This window comes from Aptenodytes patagonicus, chromosome 2, assembly GCF_965638725.1.
Source record: "Aptenodytes patagonicus chromosome 2, bAptPat1.pri.cur, whole genome shotgun sequence".
NCBI classification, from domain to species: Eukaryota; Metazoa; Chordata; class Aves; order Sphenisciformes; family Spheniscidae; genus Aptenodytes; species Aptenodytes patagonicus.
Genome location: NC_134950.1, coordinates 125,804,732 through 125,818,508, shown reverse-complemented (window position 1 = coordinate 125,818,508; position 13,777 = coordinate 125,804,732). Strand labels below are relative to the sequence as shown.

The window sequence follows — 13,777 nt, the reverse complement described above, 5'->3', positions numbered from 1 at the left end:
GAAAAGATGACACTGTTTTTGCAGAGGGATGAGCACAATTAAAGATACCATGGTATTTTCATCTTTGTGATAATATTTCACATACAGATGTTGAGTGTAATTTTGAAAACTGGCCAAGGGAATTGAACATTCCTTGTTCACAGGCAAGCAATCATTGCCCAAGATTTACAGAGCTTCAGATATTTTGCTTGGGCAACCTTCCTTTGCCACATTTATGCATAACTCTACTGCCACCGCCTCCACACCAGAACAAAGATCAAATTCTCTTTAAATTATTCACAGATTAACATCCCCTGTCCCAAATAATTTTAAGCTAGTGCATCACTAACCCTCACTTCTGCCCTGACTCCATCTCCCACATCTCCCATAAGTGCCTCTGCATCCCCTCCCTCCCTAAACAAATGGAAAGCCTCCCTTTTGTAATCATGAAACGCATCTCTTCACTGCTTCTCTACAGAGTTTACCTTCACCACAAAAAAAGAACTAGAGAGATGGCAAGCTGAATGCCAACCACCACAATGTTTTCAATAGTAGTGTTAAAAATAAGGAGGCCATAAACGGAAATTGCCAAAATTTCAGAAGATTACTTTATCGACTTGTATTATACCAGTCCATAACCTTCCTGTTTTGTTTGATTTTTAAATGATTTTACAATACTGCTCTCCCACTTACAAAACATTTTTTCTCTTCAAGTTGCTTAGTGGGGAGACATGATGCACTTAACTGGAGGTGAAAATAGCAAAATTGGAAAACATACAATAAAAAAAAAAGTCAGACTTGCACATTCCAAAGTAAATTTTTCTTTCACTCATTCTCAGTTTTCCTTGTCCATTTTAGGAATATCTGTTACATATTCCAGAGAAAAAGCAGAGCACTAGCCAGAAGTCATGCCATGCCCCCGAGAAAATGATACAGTAGTTTGACCCTAGAGCAAGTGTTTCTCTCCATCCAACTGACAAGTTTTCAGCAATCTCTTTGGGTTTAGCAAACAAGTCTAGGCTTTATATGTAGCTATGTCCCTTCTGAGCCTGTGCCATGCTCATTATAATTTCATTGTCCTTTTATTGTCCAGGTACAAATGACTTATTTCAGCCTTTGTTATCAGGCCATCTTTTATCAATTACTACCTTGGAAGTCATCATCGTGGTTACTGCAGTACAGCTCTACAATTAACAAAAGGAGGAACAACAGTAAAAAAAAAAAAAAAAAAAGGCAAGAAAAATCATCTTTCCTTCTCCTATGAAGACCAAAGGATTTGGGGAAACAAGTTCCTCTGAATCTATTAGAACAGAATCTATGAAGTTACATAAATGCTACAAGCACTTCAACTCAAACTTTTGCATGCTAGACCAGCAAAGCACTCCCAGAATGACTGTAAGCTCCATAAAGATGTGCTTTGCATTGCCATGAAGCTACCCCAGGGACAGAAACCAGCCATTCGAGTACAGAATACACCTTTACTAGCATAATGACATCCAAGAGAAGCGACTTCTGCAAATCCACATATGCAGAGACAGCATCCTTCCACATCCCTGTCATCACAGCTCCAGCAGTAGTGTTAACTTGACCTTCTAGCCAACCATGATCTATTTTATGTATAGTCTCAGAAAAACAGAACATTATCATTGGCCTTGTACCTTCAGTTTTCAGTACTTCTGATGACATCTTAGTTGCCTGTAAAAGCATGCAACGTTTGCAGTACAACTCAAGCAGTAATCTTAAGAAAGAAGAAAGTAACCAGTTCTCGCAAGCCTTCGCATCGCCTGCTTCAAGTATGCTGCCTTTTTTGTTGTCCCAGATGAATCAGTTTCATGTCTGCCAACTTCGAAAGCCATAAGAGAAAAGAGAATTATCTACAGAAACTATCTAAAGTCCCAACTGTCCAAGAAAAACTGGTCCTGTCAACAAAATAGTTTCCCTGTGACTTTGGAGAGCTCAGGAACTTTGCACAGTCATCCTGACCATGACACTGTTCATATCACACAGAACCAAGTATTTGCTTTTCAAGAGTTATGGTTTGATGCGCAACTCCCCTCTTCACCTTTCACACAGTGGTATCACAGAAAAAGATAGACTGGAGTAAACTGCACAGACAACTATAGTCTCACAAGAGAAGCAGGGGGATAATGCACTTTGAAAACTGCTAAAAGGATAGAAAAAGCCAGGAGAAGGAATAAGGAATTAAATGTCAAATCAAGCAGTGCAAGACTTCATACAAAGGAGGTGGGGGGGAGGGAGGAACAGAAAGAGATGGGAAAAACAGAAGCAGCTTTCAAAAACATTTTCTCGCATCACAGACCAAGTGATGACCCAGTTCAGACCATCACAAAAACGCAGAAGAAACGGAGACCAGATTCTTTCATTAATTGAAGATGGAAAAGCATTATATATATAAAGCAGGACAGACGTAAGAGAATGGTACATGTCCCATTTTAGAAGCCCCACGTAACCATATCAAAAGGACAGGGATATCTTTTAACTGTTAACTTTTAACAAAAAAGTCATGTCATTCCCATACCAGGGAAATAACAGCACTAACCTCTCTAGAATTGATTAATCTTGCCACCTTATCCTGTATTTCTCTACTGGCCTTGCTCACAGAGCACACATTTACCCATGATGTCGTATTTCTCTAATTAATTTACAGATTAACGCTGATGAAAACTAACATACTCTTTAGAGAACAGTCAGGTAGGAGGTAGCAGAGTCAAGTTATGTCATACTCGACATAAACAATGAAACAACTGTTACTGACAGACACTTCGAAAAGACAGCTAAACTTTTCTGTTATTCCAAAATTGGACAAAATCATCAATTTGGGGTTTTTTTACATTAATATTTATTAAAAGAGTCCATTTAATGGTAAGCTAGAAAATTACCACTTTAACGCATTTTAAGCAGTTTTAACTGCTTAAGCGCTGTTCAAAGTAGACACGTAAAATTACAGGCAAGGAAAAGCAGGCCATTTCACAAAAGAAAAGCCTTTAGCCAATGGATTTCTCACTTTAAACTCAAATCCATCCAGAGAATACAGGCTTCCTGCTCCTCTGGCCCAGCCTCCCTCAAGCTCCTGGGATTTACCAAGATACTCCCCCCTGCCATTCCAACCAAACACAGATGCATTACCAACTGATATCAATTACAAGATAAAACATTCAGCCACATTCTGTGAACTAGAATTTTATTGCTGTTCTATCAAGTTAAAAAACCAAACAAAAAAAAACAGTCTGACACTACCAGAATTATTTTAAGTTACTCAAGAGTTTGTCAATATGGCCTGATGACACTTTATTTCTATTTTACTTGCCATATTTCAAAATCTGTGCGCTCTGAGAATAAATCCTCAGTCTTATAAATTTTGTAACTATCCCCTTCACCCATTCATCTTGACAGCCATAAAAGAAAAAAAAGTCAAGCAGAACAAGTGTGACATATTAGGAAGCATAACTATGTTGCCTTCTGAATTCTTGGAGGGGAAGAGAGAGACTCAAACACTACCAATAAATTATTTCAGCTGGATTTTTCATTCACTGATATGAGCATTTATTATAGTAATAATTATATATAATTATATAATATTATACTAATTTATTATTAGTTCCCCATTCAAGAAGAATTTAAGAAAAAGCAATGACTATGGTTTAAAAAGTGATAAAATGCTGGTGGTATAGTAGGAGATGCAAATGGTCTACCGTCAGAGCCTGTCAACAGAGAACAGCAGCTATACAGGTCTTCCATGAGAAAATTTGACATTTCCAACACTATTCCAGTTTGAGGCAATAAAAAAGAAATTTTAAAAAATTTTAAAGAGAGACCCAAAAGTATCAGAAGGACATGATATGAACATTTCCCATGTAATTTACTCACCTCACTGGATTTAAGAATTTTCATTTTCCCATTTACAGTCAAATAAAGCATTTCCACATTCTCCAGTGGAAATGCATACTTTAAAAAAAAAAACAAACCACAAATCAAAACCTTTCTAGACATTTCAACATTCAATTGCACATCCATAACATGGTGCGCTGCTCACTGAAGCTGTCACTCAGATGCAAGTTTGCAATGCACCCAAAGGTATGTTCCCAGCAGAAAAAAAAACCCTCTTAAAAAAACTTGTTTCTTTACTATCCCTATTCTGAACACATCTCAGAAACCAACCATCTAGAAATAAGTTTTCACTACTCTCTAATCCCAAGAAGTTTTCAAGGTCGGACTGCCAAATCTTTCCATTGTGTAATGTATTCCTAGTGATTTGAATTCTCCCCACACCCTTCTTCCCCAGTTAAGTCAGTGTTCTGGAACAGATTTTGTACAACTTCCAGTTTGAATTCATAATGTGATAGAGGGTTTTTTTTATATATAAACACTTTTGCAACTGGACAACTGCAATCCCAGTCAAATCTTCAATTATGGACTCAATCTGCTAAAAAACTCACCTCTTTTGGAAAGCAGAATTGTATTAATTACTTCCTTAGGGTCATAAACTAGCCTACGTTGGAATCCATGCTTCATAGTTGGACTGTGACTAATCCCAGAGCGCATCTGTTTAAAATTGGTATGGATGCCCGAATACTGCACAGTAGCATAGACAAATCCTTTGACTAAATACAAAATCTTCCATAATCTCCAAACCATAAAATGGTTTTCATTTTATGATGACCTAACACAGCAGCTACTTCTGGATGGAGAGGCATGCCGGGTTTCTACCACAGGCTAGCCTTGGTTTCAGCTTTTTGGAGATTTTTTCCCAGTTACTTTCTCATTGATGGACAGAGGGGCTTTTCTCTCTAAACACTGCTTTAGCTCTTCCACAGACACCTTTTCTCCTAAACCAGTCTCACAATATGTACTTTATGATCTTTTTATTTTGCTTTAACTATAAAAATGCAAATTGTTCAGATAAAATACATTGATTTCAAAGAGCACAAAGTCTTCACCCTGATTTAAAACCTTGATAGGCAACATCACCTTCCCTATCATATTAGAAAAATAACAATTCACGTATTTCCCCTTCTCAGACCGCTGAATTTATTATTCGAGACAATGTGACAAAAACTATTCTCCACTACACATTTCAGCATCAAATTAGCTCAAGAACAGAAGCAGCTCACTAACAGGAGAATTTCACTACCTTCTCCTTCTACCACTTTGTTATCAATATTTCTGAATTTCCAAATATGTGTTTTCCTTTCACTCCATTCCAATTTTCTGCCAGTCACTGCCAGAGCGCGTTTTTGAGGATTATGGGATCACTGAAGAGGACATTTTCAAGAATAAGGAATCAAACTATTCTATAATTCTCTTCCTTTTTTTTTTTTTTAAATGTAGTTAAAAAAAACTAGATAAGAATTATAGGATAGAAAGTAAATGACTGTGTCAAAGAAAAGCAGAGTTTATGGTTCCAGTAACTGAACGAGATGTCACACAGAAATATTTCATTTTTAGGAAACTGTATATTATTAGGCCATCTTGGTGACGACATTTATGCAACTGCTTAATTCTTTTTTTCCCCGTTTACCTTGAGCCATAAGATTAATGGAATTATTCATGCCAATAAAGATAAAGCATGGCATACACATTTGACAGTCAAGGACTTTATTATTAAAAATCACCTCTAAAGTTGACATTTAAAGACATATGGTTGGGAGAACATGCTTACATTTCAGTAACTGTTTAACATCCTTTATGCATTGAGGTTCCTCAATTTATAACTTTCTAACATAAGAAAACATAAGAACTGCAGTATTCATTAAAAGCTTTACTGACTTTGAGCATCTCTGAATGAAAACTGGATTTTTAAAACAGTAATTTCTCTGCATTATTATAATTGCATATCAGTCAAGCTGAACTACAGTTTGCTGGATACTTTCAGAAATGTTCCACATCTAAAATGGAGATAAGAAATAGAGGAAGTATTATCCACAGCTAATAGATGGACTGCTTGTTTCCGATCATCACGCCCTTCATGACTTTAACATCCACAGAACTCTCACACAAATAAAATCTTAAAGAGAAATCTCCTTTCCTGTTTTGTCAAGCCCCAGTCAATCTTCAAGTTTACAAGCAGGCCCGCTTTATGAACCAAAACGTCACTACTTTCTCAGCATCTGCAGAAGCTACAATTGCTACTGACCAGCTCGTCAGTGCATCAACTTCTGCTTGCCATGCCAATTACTTCCACAGTCTGAAATTCTGTAGTCAGCAATAGACATGCTGCCCAAATTTTATTTAAGTAAAAAGAGACTACAGTAAGGATAAATATTAATATTAGTTTTCTAACTTCAAATGGAGTTGCTTAGGGGACTGAGGGAGGAAAAATAGGCTTAAAAATAATGCATCCATTTTTACCCATCAGGCTTAGAATTCATACAGATTTGTAGAAAAGTACATTCATCATACTAATCTATGCTTTAGCGCAACATGGCCACATTGAGGGTAACAATTGCAGTTTAGGGGCAAACACATAAAACAAAAGGTACACAGTCAAGGCTGATACCACGAACAGCACTTACTGCTCACAGCCCACCGAACTGGCTGGCTGCCCAATGCTACTTTGTGTCATTTAGCACTCCTTGCCACCTTCCTTTTTATTTGCTCTAAATTCACTACTACTTAATAATTAAGCAGACTTCAATTTCTGTATTGCAGATCAGAGAGAAAAGGCTAGCAGTGACATAATTGGGGGAATAAATGGGCCGGTGCAATCTTAATTCTGTCAATGTTGTTATCCAGCTCGATTCAGGTCACAGATTAAAAACAGAGCTTCCAGATAGGAAAATACATTTTACTTCATAAGAAAAACAACCAAGATCTAAACCAAAATAAGAACAGAGTACTTCCATGTCACTTCTAATAATCTGCATGTAATTTAAGGATGTTAAGCTTTAGAAAGACACACTTCTATGTGATTCTAAAACAAGATACAGGAAACATACAAAAGGCAACTAGTTACACACACCAACTCCATTCCCCATCTGAGGGGAAGGCAGTGCTCTGTATGACACAAGACTCTGCTGCTAAATTGGTACTCACTGAAGCCGGGTCCACAGGATAGTCGTTTGCAGTCATTTGGGCACCAAAATGAAGGAAGCTGTCTGGCTTATCCTCTCTCAATCCCACCTTTCCACCTTATCCAGGAGCAAGACTTTGCTGCTTTGAGAAAGTAAAATTACAAAGACCTACTTTGGAGCCTGTATGGACAACTGCTTCTCGGCTCCAAGCCTTCATGCAGTATTGGTGTGTCCCAACTAGCAAAAAAAACCCCACCAATAAACAAGGCAGCTATCAGAAATCAAGCTCTTCATTTTCTCCTGTCTTCCCAAAATCTAGCTACAGTGGGTTTTACATTAAGATATTTATATTTCACCTAGTCATCCCAAGAGGATGCAAAGGAGTAGAATGCATGTACTTTGCTTAGTCAAGGAATATTCTAGTTGTAAAGTACCCTAAATCTATCTAGAGAAACAACTGTTAGGAGGACCTATAAGCAAACCAGGTGAGAAGTAGTAAGTAAATGAGAAAAACTGATTCATTTGCTTTCACTACAATAACAAATCACCTACAAAAAAATAACTAAACATTGGGGGGGGGGATAACTAAAAATTGGGGAAAAAAAATCTGAGTTTCTTCCCCAAAATAAAGAAAATATATATATAAAATAAGACATTCAATTACATCTAGCTTGTGAAAGCAGCTTTCCCGTATTAATATTTGTAATTCTCTCTATTCACATTGGCAGTTGTCAAAACTGCCGCTCAGCAAACAGCTGCATCACCACAAAGTTTTAAACATCTCCCAAAACTATGCCAGCCATGCCAGGAATCTTATTGCCTATTCTTTTCTGTAACAAAAAAACGCAACAAAATCATAAGCAATACAGAAATATTTGACCTTCCATAAAAACATGTCACTTTTTTGCTTGACGCTTTCTGCAACGAGTTCCGTAAGATTTGACAGGTTTGGCAAGCACACTTCACATTAAAAATTGCCTAGTGCCTAGCATCAACTCATCTTCCACAAAGTACTTACAAAATACAGTATGAAATAAACAGTTTAGAAGATGGCCTAACATACCAAAAATGCAACTCTCCAACAAGTCAAATAACAAATTCAGGAAGCCTGAAATGCTGAACGAAAGGCTCTACCATGTACATTACACATACTAAGAACATGTAAGCATCCCACAGACCTATTTGAAGGAAAGTAATCAAAAAGAAGGCAGCACTGAATGCAGCCACTGTGAACACAGCTGCTCAGTGCACTAATGAGTCCAACAGTGACCGACACTATTAGATATTATTCTTTCAACACACTCTGCTTTAAGTAGGGACAGGCACACACACGCAGAGAACACATTTCCAGGAAGGTCGTATATGAAGACACGTCAATAATGAAGTGAGATTTGACCAAGGGCAGTATTTTACAGAGATTTCTGTCTGCTACTTGCCACATTCTGCAGGAGACCTCACGGACTGAAAAGAGATGTGACCTTAGCTTGGTTTTTCTGGTACTTGCTATTACAACGTCCGTAAATGAATCAAATGGATGTGGTCTACCTGGACTTCAGCAAGGCCTTTGACACCGTCTCCCACAGCATTCTCCTAGAGAAGCTGGTGGCTCATGGCTTAGACAGGTGGACTCTGCGCTGGGTCAAAAACTGGCTGGACGGCCGGGCCCAGAGAGTTGTGGTGAATGGAGTTCAATCCAGTTGGTGGCCGGTCACGAGCGGTGTTCCCCAGGGCTCAGGACTGGGGCCGGTCTTGTTTAATATCTTTATCGATGATCTGGATGAGGGGATCGAGTGCACCCTCAGTAAGTTTGCAGATGACACCAAGTTGGGTGGGAGTGTTGATCTGCTCGAGGGTAGGAAGGCTCTGCAGAGGGACCTGGACAGGCTGGATCGATGGGCCCAGGCCAACTGTATGAGGTTCAACAAGGCCAAGTGCCGGGTCCTGCACTTCGGCCACAACAACCCCATGCAGCGCTACAGGCTTGGGGAAGAGTGGCTGGAAAGCTGCCTGGCGGAAAAGGACCTGGGGGTGCTGGTTGACAGCCGGCTGAACATGAGCCAGCAGTGTGCCCAGGTGGCCAAGAAGGCCAATGGCATCCTGGCCTGTATCAGAAATAGTGTGGCCAGCAGGAGTAGGGAAGTGATCGTGCCCCTGTACTCGGCACTGGTGAGGCTGCACCTCGAATACTGTGTTCAGTTTTGGGCCCCTCACTACAAGAAGGACGTCGAGGTGCTGGAGCGTGTCCAGAGAAGGGCAACGAGGCTGGTGAGGGGTCTGGAGAACAAGTCTTATGAGGAGCGGCTGAGGGAACTGGGCTTGTTTAGCCTGGAGAAAAGGAGGCTGAGGGGAGACCTCATCGCTCTCTACAACTACCTGAAAGGAGGTTGTAGCGAGGTGGGTGTTGGTCTCTTCTCCGAAGTAACAAGTGATAGGACAAGAGGAAATGGCCTCAAGTTGCGGCAGGGGAGGTTTAGATTGGATGTAAGGAAAAATTTCTTTACTGAAAGAGTGGTGAAACATTGGAACAGGCTGCCCAGGGAAGTGGTGGAGTCCCCATCCCTGGAGGTATTTAAAAGACGTGTGGATGAGACACTTAGGGACATGGTTTAGTGGGCATGGTGGTGTTGGGTTGATGGTTGGACTCGATGATCTTAGAGGTCTTTTCCAACCTCAATGATTCTATGATTCTATTCTATGATTCTATGAAATATATCTATTTGACAGCCTGGTTCTCATGCAACATAATGAGAGAGTAGCAAATTCAGTCACCTAATATAATGCCCCCCCAACACACACTCACAGGGACCCTGGAATTGCTGGTTTTGTATCAGCACTACCATGCAACAGAGTTTAAATAAAACCACATCCCACTGAATTTGTGTGAGTCAGCCAGGTCTAAATCACAATTTTATCTCAAAATACTATCATCCATAATCCAAATTCTCTACAATTTGCAGCTACTAAATTTTGGCAGTCCCAAACTTACACACCCCCAAAAGAGGCTGCTGAACAAAAAACATCTATTCAATTGAAATACCCCCAACACCCCTCTCCTTCACCTTCAGCAACTCGAGCCTCCCCTCCGAACTACGTTGAGAGACTGACAGCATTACTAGAAGGACAAAAAATGTAGGAAGGAAGCAGTAAAACCTCACACACACCATGTCTACTACACAGTATCTTCCACTGGCCCCCATCCTAAATTTTTGAATCACTTCCCTCTTATGGTGGACCAATGATGAATCAAACCCTTATTTGCAGAGGTAAAGTTGGTTTATGTCTCTCTGACTTGTGCCTCCAAACTCTTCCTCTCTCTTCTCCAACAACTTGTATTCCTCACTGGCAGGAATTAACCCTAACTCAATCCAACACTACTGTTATTGGATATTCTGTCCCATCTAGGGTAGGCACCTTCAAACATCTGCAGATTTTGAGAGGTCTCTTTTGCTGTCAAGAACTACAGACTATACAGAAAAGCACTCAGCTATGAGACAACCAATATGACCCTGAGTTTTTATGCCAGACCTGATGTTAGTTAGGATTTCACCCGGCGACAAAACACTTTCAGGGACTGAAATATTAATGAAACAAATCACAAAGGCACAGAGAGTGACCCTGAACAACAGGACGAATGCTGAAGCTGAGGAAGATGACAAACCAAGGGATGGGCCAAACACCTCCAGGTGGGAATATCAGGCAAACTATTCAGGTAATCAGACCACAAACGGACTGCAAATAGAAGTAGCTCAAATTACAAGACTACTCTGGCTTCAAGTAGAGTAGTTCAGCTACTTTAAGTGCTGCTTTTTGCTCAATTTAACAATGAGAGAATGGAAATTAGGAATACCATTCAAGTCATATCTTGCGCCAATTACACAGACAAAAGGTGTCTGTTATCTCAGCCCGAAGTATTTGGGCTCCATGTCTCCAAGTTAAAAACCAGTGAAATTATCTGTGTAGGTGAACCCTAATGAGTCTGTTCCTCACAGGTGAATATGGTCCCATGCACAACAGTAACAGCCTGTGGTGGTAAACCAGGGAACTTCAGGGTGTTGACCTGCATATAAATGAAAAGGAGTAAACATCAATGCAAGCAAATTGGCCGTTGGAGTTCTTTCCAATTCATTTTTACTGCTTACTGGAAACCAAGGTTGCTTTAAGACAGACTGTAAAAATCCCAAAGTCACAGGAAAGGTATCTTAAGTCATGCAACTGAATTGTAAATTCTATGCTATAAAAACTGCACTATTTTGTATATAGTAATTATTGACCAAAATAGCTAAATCGCTGAACTGTCTTCACTGTTACTTAGCTCTTCCCTCATTTTTAATTATTAAACATGAAATATAAAAGGTTAGATAGGATTCATAAACTCTCAATAAAAAGATGTCACCAACCTAAAAGTTGTCAATAGAAAGATGTTGCTGAAAATTAATTAGAGCAGTCACACATGTCATGGTTTATGGAGATAGAATCTCAGTTTTATTATGACCACTCTGTTGCCAACAAATGAGGGACAATTTACAGAGGAAATGAAGTGGAGGGATGAAGGAGTAGACAAGCAGAACAGTTTGGCAACAGGACGTGCCAAAAGGTTTTCAGTAAATTTACCTAAAACTAAGTAAACAGAAATCTGAAGAATCATTTGACACTACAGTCAAGAATAAAGCACTCTACTAGCTAGACTTCCAACCACCATCCAGAGCAAAACACTCTCCTGCACTGTACTATATGTACTATAGGCTAATTATTAGGTTAGTGAAGATTGGGTTTTTTCCTACTTCTCACCAAAATTAGTTTATCAACATCTTGAACATATCCTTAAAGAAAAGAATTAGTTGGTTACTACTTCCAAGGCTTATTAGGTGACCGACACAAAAGCCAACATCAGAAAACACTTTGACAGTACATTCGTATCATTCTTTTAAGCTACATAGAGCATTTCAATAGACTAAGCAAGTACATACTGGAAGCAGCAAAGATGTAACTGGAGTACTTTGAGGCTGGAGTACTTAGCAAGAAAGATATCAACACCCAATATATACTTCGTGTAAGATTTTTTCATCTTTTTTGGCCAGGTTAATTTTCTGCCATTTTAGTGAGCTGAATTCCATTACCATGCAATCAACAGGACATCAGAGTCATGGCAAAGTAAGAGGGGGTGAGGAGCATGCAAGGAGGTTGCGCCCCTTTTGTTGACAACATGCTCTTAATTCAGTTCAAGAAACCTCATTAAACCATACCCTCTGAGGGCTATTTTAATGACACAGTGCTTTATTGTATTTATCAGCAGGGATAAAACTGTAGAGAATAATTCTGATGCTTCTGTTATTCTCATTTGGTCTTTTCTATTTCCAACACTAAGTATTGTAAGTGATGGTGAATGGTCTGAGGTTTGAGGTTTTATTTTTCAGTTACAGAGGAATAACCATAGTACTATTTTTTCTCATTCGTTTCTCTCTTATACCATATTCTTGACTTCTGTCTTACCACCTGCTAATATAAAAACCTATGTATATGGAAAAAGTAAACCTACAAGTGAAAATACAAATCTACTATATTCTGTACATTCAACACTCTCAGGCACGCTGTGTACAGATCTAGTTATATCACTCCTGCTATGCTTAAAGGTGACCAGCAGGCACCCTCTTTGTTCCTTCGTGATGTATGAGACACACCTAGGATGCTCTCCTCCAGTCGTATCAGCCTCGAGATATTAGTTCCAGCTTTCTCTAGTCTTCCTGGAAGAGTAATGTACCAGAAACACTACCACAAGATAATAAATAAATAAAAATAAACAAGAATTCATTCATGTAGAGCAAGCAGGGAAATATTCAAAAGTACACAGGAATCTAAATGAGTCTGTAAAGGCATTCCATCTTCTATGCATGCTTTCTCAGAACATATTTCTGCATTCCAAATCTTGAAAAACTTCCGACAGGTACCATTTAAAAAAATTAAAAGTTACATTTATTACTGAATACCTGCAGGCTCCAAATCACAGGTGCCACTAATGCACGCTGTGGCAGGAGAAGCTGTTATGTCTTCCCGTTGTCTGCTCCCCTCCACTTCGCTGCCAGAGATCATCACCCCTGCAGAGCAGCAAACAACCAACCCTACCAAAGTCCTGTGCTCAGTGAAACTAAAACTGATGGACTGAAGGCAGATGATAGTGTATCACTATGCCACATTATGAACAACAGCAGCTGATGGCACTGACTCACAACCTCTACTACAACAGTTAAATGAGTGAGGAAGAAGCATGCGTGGTAAACGAGTGATCAGAAACAGGCCTCAGTTAAGTATTAACTGAGACAAATGATCACTTCCCTCTCCCTCAGAAACTGGTGTGCTAGGCTTACTGCCAAATGTGGGTTACATTTACATATCTTAGATTTTTTCCACAAAACACAGCACAGTTAACCTCACGTCTACAGCTCAACTGGTTGTAAAACCTCATCCAAACTTAGGGCTCACCACTGCTCCTCTCCTTCCTCCCTTGCTGCATGGTCACAACCCATCCCTTGGGTCCTCTCTAATGCTCATTAAACTCAGTGGGAACTAATTCAATTTGCTAAACCAGGGGAAAAAAATAGAGAAGGAACAGACAGTTGGGAGACGGTCTCCCCCATTCAGCAGTAAGGTGGTGAAACAGTGGCTCATCTACTGGTCTCATGAAAGCAGTTGGTACAAGCTACCACGAAAGCAAAGGAGGTTGTTTCAGACACCATCTACCAGCTCGAACCCAAACCACAAAACACATTCAC

The 13,777-nt window shown here is 39.6% G+C and overlaps 1 protein-coding gene across 1 annotated transcript in view; it reads right to left on the bottom strand.

The window, feature by feature from the left end:
* The window catches only part of OSBPL10 (oxysterol binding protein like 10), a 123,222-nt gene that overhangs the window by 88,001 nt on the left and 21,444 nt on the right, over positions 1 to 13,777 (bottom strand). The window lies entirely within an intron of this gene.